We start from the raw sequence: 7,604 nt of genomic DNA on the forward strand, positions 1-7,604 counted from the left end.
TCAACATTACAATGAAATCCCTGTGTTTATTTTCATTCTGAGCTTAGGTCTTAAGCTTCTTTTAGCAGAACCTGTGTTTTGGAGGACATAAGGAGAGGCGCTTGAAGAAAGGAAAGGGACTTGAAGGAGGCACTTGAAGGAAGGGAAAAAGGGACTTTTAGCGAATGAGATTTAATTCTACAATTTCTGTTTCAAGGGGCAGCAAAGAAAACAAGGAAGTATACAACCATGAAAAGAATGCTTAGTATGAGGGATGAGAAAGACTAAAAGGACAGGTGAAAGCCTAAAAAGAAAGAAAAAAAAAGGATCCCAGTTTACTGAAGAAAAATAAGCCCTCCAACATCCTTCCTGCTTATTTTTCCAATATAATGCACAGCTGGGCCCATCTTTCCACATCCTGGTTGATACCAACTTTATCAACTTTTCCATTAAAGCTAAACTGGATTTAATACAGTCAATGATGGACTGTCGGTATGTCAAGTGTATCCCTTGCATAACTGACTGTGTAATGGCTGAAACTGAGAAATTGGGGCAGAAGTATTGAGTGGCTCTAGGAATCGCCAAGGATCCATGATTTGAATGTTTACCATGCACACACAAGGAACCTATGCAGGATAACTGCTTCGTTCAAAGAGTAACTCAGCACAAGTGTTACAATGTGGCTACAGTTGACAGTGACCTTAAAGGAAGAATCTGGAAGATATCTGGAGTTCCTATCATGTACATTCCTAATCATAGATACAACATTGAGCAGCTGTCAGAGGATTATGGAGTCCCTCAGCTTTAATTCTTGCAAGACACAGTTCCACTACCTTCCTTGGACCAACTTTCTCTATTTCCAGTTCATACCAGTTCAATAATCAGCACGATTATTATTCTCTTCACTTATTGGCTCTATTATGAGCTGAATATAGCTAAATATACTCACTTTTTAATGTTTTTGAAAAAATAAAGGAAAAAACAGGATACTTTCAGTGATACTCCAATCTAATGGAGAAAATGAGCATGTTATTAGAAGGTATACATCAAGTACTAATTAACAAGGCAGACAACTTGATGCTTCTTCCATTATTTTTATATTTCAAAGATTATGACTTCTCATAGTAGGAAGGATCTCCTCCAATCTCATTATTTGAGAGATTTCCTATAATTTGTGTGTGTGAGTGTGTAGAAAGAATCTCTCCATGTAATATGGCCTGGCCTAAAACTTGTTATGTAACTCAGGCTATACTCAAACTTGTGATCCTTCTACTAAATACTGGAATTACAGATATGCTGCACCACAACATCTGACTATGACTCTTGCTTTTCAACAGACATACACACATATGTATTTAGATTTATAATATACATATGCATATAAGGTATTATATAATATATATGTATAAATGATATATACGCATATATTAATGATAATGCAAATATTTATTAGATTGGTTCACAATGGCCATCTGCAGTCTGGAGAGCCAGAGAAACCAGTAGCTTCTCACTCCAAAAAGTCAGAAGCTCAGAATGAGATAAAAGATAACAATGCAATGAGGTTTTTTAGGAACTTGATATTGGATTGCTTTTTCAGAGTGCTGTGGCTTAGCTACTGGAGAAAACCTAGAATAACAGAACCTTAGCAATGGTTAAAATTGATCAGTAAAGATCAGTGGAATTGGTGATGACTATCCTTAGCTGAAACTGAAAAGAGAGGGGGGGGGTAATGATGGGAAGAGAAAATTATGTTGTGTTTGTGATAAAAATAACTTTGGATTGCCTGTGTGACAGCTAGCAGGACATTGAGTATCCATCTGTTTGTAGTCGCATGAGATGTGACTAGAACAGAATTAATATGTGGAAAGCAGAGAAAATAATGAATACAGGTGTTGTCTAAGCAGAGTTCAAAATGAGGGAGGAGTTGAACAGGGGAATCTTGGAGAATATCAGCATTTAAGGTGTTGAAAGAAAAGAGTAAGACATTTTTTTTAATGAACAACCAAAAATATTAAGAAGAAAAAACTAGAGAAAGTCTGTCACTAAGGCTCAGTAAGGAGACTTTCAGAAAAGTCAGAATAGTCAGAAAGGTCAAAAAGAAAGAAAGTGAATTAAGTGTTCATGATTGGGAGTTTGGGTCCACTTTGTGTGGCTATAAGAAAAAAAACTGAGACTGAATAATTTATAAAGTCAAGAAATTTGTTTTCCTCATATTTCTGGAGGCTGAGAAGTTCAAGATCAGGGCACTATCAGGTTCCACTGTTTGTTTCCAAGATAGTGCCTTGCTGCTGCATCCTCTGGAGGGGACAACTGCTGTGTCTACACATGGCAGAAGATGGCAGAGCAAGCCAGAAGGAAAGTGCTCTAGGAAGCCTGTTTTATAAGGGTCTTAATCCCATTCATGAGCAGAAGAGCTCTCTTGGCCTATATCCCCTTTGATCATCCCACTTTTTAATGTCATTATATGTTGCCCATTAAGTTTCAACACATGAAGTTTGGAGGTGACATATCCAACCATAGCAGAGGGGTTTTGATGACAACAATTAATATTTAACAACCTAAGAATGTTGACAATACTATTAACTTCTTCCCTTTAGCTTCCCAAGAGAATGGTATACATAGGAATATCAAACAAAAATCAAATTAAAATTTGATTAAAGGACATATCAATGTCAATAACTTTCCATGCAGCTTTGGTTGTGATAAATGAATCTCTGATTTAGGCTTGAAACACAAATAGGATTTCCTTCTTTTCATTTCCAACCCTTCTCTACTTTAGATCCAATCTAAAGCTTAGGATTTTACCTACCACTGACTGTCTGCAAGAAGAAAGGATGCGGGGCTGGGAAGGTGGCTCAGTTGTAGAGCATTTGCCTTGTATGCTCGAGGCCCTGGGTTCGATTCCTCAGCACCACATAAGAAAAAAAGCCGGAAGTGGCGCTGTGGCTCAAGTGGTAGAGCGCTAGCCTTGGGCTGAAGAGCTGAGGGACAGCGCCTAGGCCCAGAGTTCAGGCCCCACGACTGGAACAAAAAAAAAAAGAAGAAGAAAGGATGCTGCGGTGAGCAAAACCCGATGGAATCTCCAGAGGAAAGGCCCTGAGTATACTTCTCCATGAAGCCACATTAAATAGAAAAGTCAGAGACAGGTAGAAATGGTTCATACTCACAAGATGAGGACTCAAATGTTTTTTTTTCTTTCTTGCTATTGTGTTTAACATATTTATAAGATATTTCTTTGTTGCTTTGTATGTCCCTCCCCTATGGTATAACCCCTGTTTTCACTGTATTTGATGTTGGTATAATTTGTGGAGGGGAAAGGAAAAAACAAATTGTTTAAATAGGGATACAGGTGGACCCATTGCAACAATGAAATGTACAAGATGTTATGTCAAAAATGAACTTTACGCCGGGCGCTGGTGGCTCACGCCTGTAATCCTAGCTACTCAGGAGGCTGAGATCTGAGGATCGCGGTTCAAAGCCAGCCCGGGCAGGAGAGACCGTGAGACTCCTATCTCCAATAAACCACCAGAAAACCGGAAGTGGCGCTGTAGCTCAAGTGGTAGAGCGCTCGCCTTGAGCTGAAGAGCTGAGGGACAGCGCCCAGGCCCAGAGTTCAAGCCCCACGGCCGACAAAAAAAAAAAAAAAAAAAAAAAAAAAAAAATGAACTTTACAACTTTGCACTCATTACCTTGCCCATGTAATTGTAACCCCTCTGTATGGTATTTTCACAATAATAAATAAATAAATAAATGAAAAAGAAAAAAAGAATTATACTCACTACTGACTCATGTAACTGTAACCCCTCTGTATATCTCCTGTAACAATAAAATACTACTACTAATAAAGAAATACGATGTACTTATAGCACCTAAAGGAATTCTGCTATTGTGCCATGGAGACAATTTTGTCTCTTAACAATGTGGTCAGGTCTCTTGAACGACTAGAAACAGAGGCTGTCTACTGCATCTTATTCCTTTAATTGGAGGAAGCAGATTCTTTCTACTCTCTAGGAAATGAACATAGTGTAGCCCAGACAACAGGATTTGAAAATTGCACTTTTCTAACAATAGACCCTATCATTCATGAGGACACTCTAGAGCAGTTCTTGGTCTATAGAATTTTCTGTCTTGATGGAAATGCTATTTAAATCTGTACTGTTTAATATGGTAGCCATTAGCTGTGTGTGGTCATTGAACACTTGAAAGGTGATTAGTGTGACTGAGGAACTGAATTTTAACTTTAATTTAAGTTTAACTCATTTGAATTTAAATAGCCCCATGTGAGTAGAGCTGACCCTATGAGACAGTAAACTAGGGATCTCAGGGGATTGCAAAAATATCTGGTATTCCACAGAACTCATGATATACTCCCCCCTCTTTTTAGCCTCTTCCTCTATATTTGATCTGTTATACCTGACCATGTCCATGTAATCCTGGTAGAGGTTGAAAATACCTAATTCAGAAATCAATGGTGCTAAAAATGCTAAAAAAAATCTGAAACTTTTAAGTAGTATGAATAGAAAGTTCCACACATGACTTCAAGTGATAAGGCACAGTTAAAACATAGATGCACGCTGGTGGCTCACACCTGTAATCCTAGCTACTCAGGAGGCTGAAATCAAGGATCACAGTTCAGAGTCAGCCCAGGCAGGAAGGTCTGTAAGACTATTAGTCTCCAATTAACCACCAGAAAACTGGAAGTGGTGCTGTGGCTCAAAGTGGCAGAGCACTAGTCTTAAGCCAAAAGAGCTCAGGGACAGCACCCAGGCTCCAAGACCACTACCACCAACAAAAACCATAGACACATGGCAATGTGATTAGCACTTGTAGTCTCAGTTACTTCAGAGACTGAGGCAGGAAGATTGAGTTTGAGGCCAGCCTGGGTCACACAGTGAGATCCTGTCTCAATAAAATAAAACAATTAAAACAACAACAACACAGGTACATTGAGAATGTTATATAAAATCACCTTCATGTTATGTATATAAGGTGCATAAGAGACAAAAGTGAATTTCATGTTTCAACATGACCCATCCCCATTATTGTATTATGTATATCTATATAATATTCTAAAATCTAAAAAGAACCCAAAACATTTTTGACCCCAAGGTTTTCAGAAAAGGGATATTGAACATAGTTAGTTTATAATGCTACAGATTCCTGATGTATACAATAGGAATGGTAATAACCAGTGGTCTATGGAGATTATTATTATAATCTATGATGACAGTGACGATGTTGACGATGAGGATAAACCCTTTTTAGCAGACATTTTCAAAGAATAATTCCACAATTTGCCAGTTGTCAATTTTCTGCATTGCTTTTTGTAATTCAAGGTTCAAGCCTTCTGGTGGCATGCATTTATCACTGTTCTGAGGTTAAAGCAAATCCCTTGAGAATTAAAGATTATAGGTAATCCCTCCCTCACGGGAGGGAGCTCATTACTGTATACACACAGTAAATCTGCCACAGAAACTCAGAGTCAACCAGGTGAATTCTAGTTTTGGTTCTCCCAACAACAGGCTTCCAGGCTCTAGTTCTCTGGTGGCAGAGGATACACAGGAAGACATTTCCTCCAAAGGGAATAAGACAATTCTGCCGTCCTTAGTCCCTCCAGGATGATAGGAAAAGGGATTGGTGCTACCCACTTATTTGAGCTCCCACAGATGTGAAAAGGAGTACAAGACTTTTTTTTTTTCTGTGGTAGAACATGAGTGACTTTTTAGAAGTACAGAATTACTTGATAGTGCTAAATCTTCCTAGCATCCCTAAGTGACATGCCCAAGGCTGGTTTCACTGTTTCATTATGAAGTTGCTGGAGAATACTTCTCGAAGGATACTGTGCCTTAAGAAATAAACATTCACTGGGTGTCGGTAGCTTACGCCTGTAAAACTAGCTACTCAGGAGGCCGAGGATTGAAGATCATGATTCAAAGCCAGCCTGGGGAAATAAGGTCCATGAGATAATTATTCCCAATTAATCACCAAAGCCCAGGAGGATGCGCAAGCCTTCAGGCCTGCTCCAGGGCACACAGGCAGGTCCACTGAACCTGCCAGTGCACTCATTTAACTTAACCTAGAGAAACTAGGTGGAGCAACAGAGAGGAGTTAGGGAAATCCCCCAAACCCACATTATTTCACTTAGGTACTGTGAATGGAAAAAGCAAAAGACTGTACTTGACATAAAAATGGAAAATAGAAAGTAGAGCTGTGGCTTAAATGGTACAGTGCTAGACTTGAGCACAAAAACTCAGGGACAGCACTCAGGCCCTGAGTTCAACCTCCAGGATTGGCACACACAAAACAAAGAAGTATTAAAAATGGAACATCCAAGCTTATGTTTATTAAACCATTTCTATAGGGTAATAATCATTCTAATGTCTTATTTTTTGCATAGCATGCCTGAGTTTGTAAAACTCACATACATTACTTTGTTTTATGTACACAAATATGGATTTTTTTTGTCGGTCATAGTACCTGAACTCTGGGCCTGGGCTCTGTCCCTCAGCTCTTCAGCTCAAGGCTAGCACTCTACCACTTGAGCCACAGTGCCACTTCCAGCTTTTTTCTGCTTATGAGGAATCAAACCCAGGGCCTCATGCACGTAAGGCAAGCACTCTACCACTGAGCCACCTTCCCAGCCTGAAATATGGATCTTTTGTATATATCATTCTAATCATAAAAAACAAATACTTCATTTTTTTTAGATCAGGAAAGTAGGGGAAAGGGAGAAGGGAAGGATAAGAAAGTCAGTGGAGGCTTCAGTAGCTCCCTCCAGAACTCATTGTTTTTTGGGCTGTCTAAACTGTATGTGATATGACACTGGACTCTGATGAGATTGAGCCAGAGATGTGGCTGAAGTTTTGGTTGATCATTTAGGCAACATGCCTTTACCAATGAGAGATGTATAGTTCCAATATCATTCACAACTGCAATAATAGAGAATGTACTAGGCACTTCACAATGATGACTTCATTTATTCTTCACAACTCTGAGAAGAAGGAATGACACCAGTTTTCCAGATGAGAAAAATGAAGCTAAAGAATGTACCCAGAGCTGCACAGATTGTGGCATAAGCAGGATTTGAACCCAGGTCTAGCAACCCTTAAAACCTCTGAACCTTTAGAAACCCTTATCTCCTCTCCCACTACTTCAAATGTTTCACCAGGTCTTTTCTTATTTCCTCTCCACTCCTCAGATGCTGCCTTCTGGTCTATCCTCAGAAAGTCCAAAGTCAAGGAAATCCATAAAAGAAGCTCAGAACAAAAAGACCTTCCTAAAATAGGACCCTTCTTCCTCTGAAAGAAACTATAGTAGTTCATAGTGTTGGGTTTTTTTCTTTTTTTTTAAAGCATATGTTTTCTCAATATTCAGGCATGTGAAATAGTTATCATTGTCATTCCATTTATGAGAGAAATTTGGGTCCAGAATAATAATTTGAGACAGCACACCTTGTAGGTACATGGGGGTGTAATTTCAAATCACATCTGTTGGCTCCTAAACTACTGTCTTCCTTGTGATTTTTCTTGATGTTAATCTCCAAATTTTAGCATTTCCATTTCTAAATCTTATCCCTCCTTGCAAATGATTCACAGAGTTTTATTTAGGAAAATGAAGTCAAAATA

General features: G+C 38.9%; 1 pseudogene; it reads left to right on the forward strand.

Moving 5' to 3' along the window:
- The first annotated feature begins 228 nt into the window (after positions 1 to 228).
- LOC138811968 (rRNA-processing protein FCF1 homolog pseudogene) lies at positions 229 to 787 on the forward strand (annotated as a pseudogene).
- The last annotated feature ends 6,817 nt before the right edge of the window (positions 788 to 7,604 follow it).

Source organism: Dipodomys merriami, unplaced genomic scaffold, assembly GCF_024711535.1.
Source record: "Dipodomys merriami isolate MVZ:Mamm:240054 unplaced genomic scaffold, mDipMer1.0.p SCAF_551, whole genome shotgun sequence".
NCBI lineage: Eukaryota > Metazoa > Chordata > Mammalia > Rodentia > Heteromyidae > Dipodomys > Dipodomys merriami.